The sequence below is a fragment of the Phyllopteryx taeniolatus genome, chromosome 3 (genome assembly GCF_024500385.1).
Source record: "Phyllopteryx taeniolatus isolate TA_2022b chromosome 3, UOR_Ptae_1.2, whole genome shotgun sequence".
In the NCBI taxonomy this organism is placed as follows: Eukaryota; Metazoa; Chordata; class Actinopteri; order Syngnathiformes; family Syngnathidae; genus Phyllopteryx; species Phyllopteryx taeniolatus.
Genome location: NC_084504.1, coordinates 5,237,559 through 5,244,084, shown reverse-complemented (window position 1 = coordinate 5,244,084; position 6,526 = coordinate 5,237,559). Strand labels below are relative to the sequence as shown.

Genomic DNA, 6,526 nt, shown 5'->3' with positions numbered 1-6,526 from the left:
ACCGGGAAGCATAACGGTGCCATCGGGTACAGCGTCGCCGAGCCAGGTCTCCGTGAAGCACATGGCCGCGGAACGTCCGAAGTCTTTACTGGTCTTTAACAGAAGATGAAGCTCGTCCATTTTGTTGGGTAGGGAGCGTACATTCGCGAGGTGGATCGACGGGAATGCCAATCTGTGTCCTCTCTTGCGGAGTTTCACCTGAATGCCTGCTCGCTTCCCTCTGTGGCGACGCTTCCGTCTCCATGCGGCGAAAACCGCGGACGCCGCTCCGGTGAGGAACTCGGGGAAAAAACTGAGCGGATATTCGAAAGTTGGTGACAGAAAGTCCGGAGTAGACTCCTTGATGGTTAGCAGGTCTCCCCTCGTGTAAGTGAGTCGTGTAAGGTCTCCAAAGACGGACGAAAAACACAAAAAACACAAAAACAAAGACAATACTAGAGAGCGCGTTACCGAGGCGACCACACTGGTAGGCGCCATCTTATTCTAACTCTAAATTGCCTGTAGGTGTGATGGTGAGTGCGAATGATTGTTTGTTTCTATGTGCCCTGCAATTGGCTAGCGACCAGTTCAGGGGGTACCTCGCCTCTTGCCTGAAGATATCTGGGATAGGCTCCAGCACGCCCGCGACCCTAGTGAGGCTAAGCGGTGCAGAAAATGGATGGATGTTAGTATGCATGATTTAGGCACAAATTTGTCTGTACAAATTGTTTGTGAAGGAACATTGTCCTGTAGAAACACACATTTTCAAGGGTATTTCCTCTTCATCAGGAGGTAGCATGCTACCTTTTTCAGTATTCTGGTGTATTCAAACTGATCCACGATCCCTTGTTTGCTCCCAACATCATAGCATCCCCCTATCATGATGCTTGCGCCACCACACTGCACTGTGGCTTGAATTCAGTGTCTGGGGTTCGACTGACACCTATTCAGCACTGTGTTTTCCAATAATGTGACTTTGCAGGGGCATCTTGCCAATAGCTTGCATTGATTATTTTACACTTGAGACTATGTGAGTCCCAGGATTAAGGACAGTTTACATGTTCAAAAGGGAGTAGGAAGAAGTAAAATTCCTACCCCTTGTTTTTTTTTAATATACTTTAAATTATTTTGACATATTTCATGTTAATATAATAATAGGCAAGTCATATAATATATTCCATAGAAAAGAAAAAAGACACGCCCCTCTAAAGCCTTGTGCAGACAGTCATGTGGTTGAGCTCAACATACTGTTACATACAGTATTTACAAATCCACTTAAACGTGTAAATAGGAGCATAAACGTAAATAGGAGCAAGTGTGCATTACACACACACATACATACGTATGGATACTACACCCTTACACATATTTACACATATTGTACCCTCACACTCACACGTACACATGCCCATTGACTTGACACTATACATACATATAATTTTGCTTCACACAGTCTAACACATCCAAAGTTTTGGACATTTCTGCAGTTTCACCTATTCATACCTGATTTATATAATTTTCTTTTACTTTGTTTTTAAACCTCTTTTTGAACCCTTCAAGTGATTCACAGCTTTTCATTTCAGTTTCATTATTGTTCCATAAGTTAACACCTCTAACAGAGACACGTTTGCTTTATATTTGTTCTTCTCTGGGTGACAATACCAATTCACAGTTGCAATAAGTGCACAGACTGTAGATGTGATATAGTCCGGAGTAATTGTTGTTTATACAGTTTAATCAGTTCAGCCATTCACAAGAAAGCAAATTATTTAAGCAGTTTCAATTTTCTACATTGATACACCTCTAAATTGCCCGCAGGTATGAATGTGAGGGCGGATGGTTGTTTGTTTATATCTGCCCTGCGATTGGCTGTCGCCTGCAGATAATGCATTGAACTGTTTGAAATTAAAAGCTACTATAAGGATTTTGAGCTTTACTCACACAAACTGCTACTATTCTGAAGACAACCGTATATCTTTGGTAAAGAATGTCATTTGATTTTTTTTTAATATTCGAGGGAAAAACGAGGGATTTTCGTGGTAACACGTGGCAGATTGAAAGATTGCGCCTATGTTGGGTGGATGTGAATGTGGCCATTCATAAGCAATTGTACCGTGGAGAGGAGAGACACACTCCCATTAGTCAAATAATTCAAAATGGTAGGTGTCTAGCACAATATAGACTGACAAGTCTGTATCTCATTTCACTGAGTTTTAACAAAACTAAAAACAATTTTATCCATCAAGTTGAGTTGTACTTTACCCTCGCAAGCTATTCCAAATCAATAGAAAACCTCTCTGTAGTGCCAAAGCAAGCCATTCCTCCTTTAATTAAGAAAAATAAAAACAACCACATGTTTTCTCCAGCCTCTAGCTCAACTGACAAAGAGTTGTAGTTCTATTGATCCGCTCATTCCCATAATGCCCAGGAGTAATGACTTCATGAGCTACTTTGATAATAACAATTCTTACTATTGCAGACAAAATTAATCATGTCCTGCCCTCAGAGGAGACCAATTTATCTTTAAACACAGTCACTTTACAGGTAGCAATAAAACCCAGGGCCAATGTCCTTTTTTTATGACATTATTGTTTTTTTTTTCAGGGAGTGGTCTGCTTGGGCAGAGGAAAACTAAACAGGCTGATCAGAAAGGGCAGCAAAATCCCGTAATGTCCCCTTGCAGAATGTGCGGGTGAGGAGAATGTTGGCCAGGCTATCATCTGTAATGGACAACGACTCCCACCCAATGCAGGACTCCATCAAAACACAAGGCATCTCCTTGAGAGACAGGCTCCTTCACTCCAGTCCTGACGCTGTAAGCCTTTTTAAACAACATTGCTCTCAATAGACTGTGCGCAACTGTTTGTAGAATATCTATTTATATAAACTGTCAATCTACTGCTAAAGGCTCATGTTGCTGGTTTCATCCCAATTGCATATATGTATACTGTAGTATTGTTGATCCAAGTATAGCCATTACACACAATGCCACTGGCTATTGCTGCCTTTCTTCACAACAGCATTTAGTATGCAGTGTAGTATGATATTCTGTGACTATATTATTTATTCATGAATAGTGTACACTGTTGATAATTCATATTGCTCTTTGTCAACTGCTTATATACATATTGATACTGTGGCCCCAAAACTTTACCACCACTTGAAAATTTGGAGGAAATTTTGCATCAGATCCTCTGCAGGCTACGGGGAGGGCAAAAGTAAATTTACTCATTTATTATGATTAAGTGCATTGTGATCTTTTTAATAGGTCAGTGTAGTCCAGTTACTCACCTGGACATCTCTGATGAAGTCAACTTTATTGCTTATATGATTTTAATGTGGCCGCAGTGACTCACATGAGTTCAATTGGGCTTTTATTCGTAGCAGAAAAAAAAATCTTACTAAGTAGTCTCAACTATTACATTTGGTAAGTCACCAAATTGCTAGAGGATACAAATAACATGACTGCCATTTAAAACACAGGCCTCAGTCACAGTTTATGAAATAAATTTACAAAAACCAACCTTAGCTCGACGAATAGATAATGCACGCACTCATTACAATATCAACAGGAACAAATGCAAGTAAAGAGCAACATTTAGCTTGATTTTCTACAACTACAGTACTGTTGTTAAAAACAACACCGCATTGCATTGTGAGTTTCCATAATGCTTTTCTCTGACTACATTACCAGGACCGTCAGTGTGAGGAACGCCGCCAATGCTTAAGGCAGGAAATCGTCTGTTCACACCTTGTCAGTATGGGCTATTCTAAATAAGTGTTTGTGTTGTATTGCATATATAAACATGAATTTATGTTAAAATAAAACAAAAATAATCAGCATTTGCCATTTTCATTTGTTCTTTCTGGATAAACGAGGGGTGTACTATACAGTGTCTATGGCCGCACTAAAGCTGAAAAGATGGTTTTACAGAAAAGGAGTCTAGTAGCTGAAAGCCTTTCTACCTATTTACAGTGGCTTTTCAATGTCATGGGAAACAATAGTAAAGCTGGCCATACTGTTAAGCCCTGTTTACTTCAAGAAAGAGAAAGTGGCTAACCAGAAAAGAATAGCAGTTTGTGAAAATAAAATGTACTTGTCATCTTAGTAAGGCCCAATATTAGTGAACAAGATTTGTGTAGGAGGAAGGTGCCACTGGGTGGATCGTGTCAGATGACTTCCAGGTAGGAGTCAAAAGTGGAGTCTGTGGAATTGAAACATTAGACTAGAGTTTCATTTAACTGCATATGCAAAGGGAAAAAGACAGGGTAAAGGAGTCAGAAGAGCAGAAGTGCAGTCTCTTAAATTATCAAGTCAACCAGCTCCAGGGTGTTCTGGACTTCGCCAAGATTATGAATTGCTAAATACATCTGAAATCATTTCGAGGCAGCTGCTTTCATTCAAATTTAACATGACCAGCACATAAAGTATCAAGTCCATAACAGAACAGAATTGTGGCATACAAGTATTTAAAGGGGGATTCATTATTCCCCCCCCAAAAAAAATTCTTTTTGTCAAAACTTTTAGTATAAACCTAACAGTAGTACATTGGTAAAATCATCTGTAGAAAAAATGTGCGCTCTCTAGCCCTATCTTGTACTTCTAATATGATTTTTAAGAAACAACAGCGCCCAAGGAAAAAACAACCAATCAGGGACAAATGGGGTGACCAAACCAGACTGTGATGGAAGAACACAAGACTGATTCAATGACCGCTGTGTAGAACTGCCTCAACAGCTCCTGTGGCAGGGCGTGCTTCCTCAGAAGCCGCAGGAAGTATATCCTCTGCTGGGCCTTTTTGAGGATGGGGTTGATGTTCGTCTCCCTCTTCAGGTCCTGAGAGACTGCAATTCCCAGGAACTTGAAGGTCTCGACAGTTGACACAAGGCAGCTGGACAGCGTGAGGGGCAGCTGTGGCAAAGGATGCCTCCTGAAGTCCACGATCATCTCTACAGTCTTGAGCGTGTTCAGCTCCAGGTTGTGTTGGCCGCACCACAGCTCTAGCCGCTCCACTTCCTGTCGATATGCAGACTCGTTGCCGTCTTTGATGAGGCCGAGACAATGGTGTCATCTGCAAACTTCAGGAGTTTGACAGCCGGGTGCGTTTAGGTGCAGTCGTTCGTGTAGAGAGAGAAGAGCAGCGGAGAGAGGACACAACCTTGGGGTGCCCCAGTGCTGATGCTGCGTGTGGATGAGGTGGCCTCCCCCAGCCTCACCTGCTGTGAGAGACTGGGGGTGGGGATGGGGGCTGGATTTACTTAATTGAAGCTATCTTGCAAGTGTGTTAAAACTGCAAACTTCCCCTTTGACTATACAAATGTTGTCAAATATATGTTAAGAAAGGATTTGGTGAAAAATGATTTTAATATGAGTTAGAAGTGAAGAAAAACTGCAATTTTGATACAGCCTTTCTACTAAAATGAAATAAACCTATTTAACAACAAGTATGAAGTAGACCCACTTTATTTGCATTTTGATCTGGCCCCAGGCCTTGAGTTTAACACGTGTGACATAGACTAATTGTTTATGAGTAATACAGAAGTGCTAACCTGCATCTGTAAGAAGCCTTGCTGGGAAGGGATCAGAAAGACCTTTTTAGTACAGGCCCTGTGTGTTTGTGGTCCAGTCCAGTGGATTGTTCAGGTGAATATCCACGTACCTGTAACAGTCCAGATCCAGCTGGTTCACTAGTGAACACCCACTACCAGATCCTTCACCTTCCATGTCTTGATGAGGAGGTGGTTCCACTGGCACAAACCTACAAAATCCAGAGTCAGTTTTTTATACTCCCCATCATCAGCATCATCATCATCATCATCATCATCATCATCATCATCATCATCCTTGATAACGCCGATGATGGTGTACGGTGGCAGGATCAATTCACAGATCCTGTACTGTAAACAATCAGTCCTCAATTTGAAACACAAAAAAACTGACCTGCTAACTGAGATCGAAAATCTTTGTTTTTGCAGTTCAAGAATCTTTGAGTGGAGCATACCTTCCAAGAAAAAAAACAATTTAAAGAGTGTGTTATAAAGTCAGCTTATAATATATGCAAATTGAGCTTTATTTCTTTGGTAATCGTTCTGTTAATACACGATTACACAGTATTCCCTTAAGGTTTTATTTTAAAAAGGCTGATAGTCTTTTAATTAGACCTATAGGGGATTAGAACTGTGTGTTTGCATATTCCTCTACTGCAGTGAATTAAACAGCACTGCTATATGGACTTATGTGACTTATATTATGTAACCACATGCCAATTATTCAAGTTGTTATCTAAGATGTGAACTCACAGAGTTGGATTTCTCACATAACATCGTAGGGGGGGGAAACGAGTGCACAATGCTCATGATGAGAATTTAAAAGCTTTTTCTTCTCGACAGACTCACCACACCCCATTTTTCTCAACCATACTGGCCAGGTAGCCTGCAAGGCAACAGGTCATCTGCAGAAGGGGTTCTGTCACAAATGGTGTCTCCATTTCTATCTTATTAGATATTTCCTCTCTCTTACAATCAGCACTGCTGTGCTGACTGCCCT

The 6,526-nt window shown here is 41.0% G+C and overlaps 1 long non-coding RNA gene across 1 annotated transcript in view; it reads left to right on the top strand.

The window, feature by feature from the left end:
* The window catches only part of LOC133475861 (uncharacterized), a 22,299-nt gene extending 18,211 nt beyond the window's left edge, over positions 1-4,088 (top strand). Inside the window, exons 3-4 of the long non-coding RNA XR_009787953.1 lie at positions 2,584-2,794; positions 3,674-4,088. This is a non-coding gene — a long non-coding RNA (uncharacterized LOC133475861). The remainder of the gene's footprint in view (positions 1-2,583; positions 2,795-3,673) is intronic.
* The last annotated feature ends 2,438 nt before the right edge of the window (positions 4,089-6,526 follow it).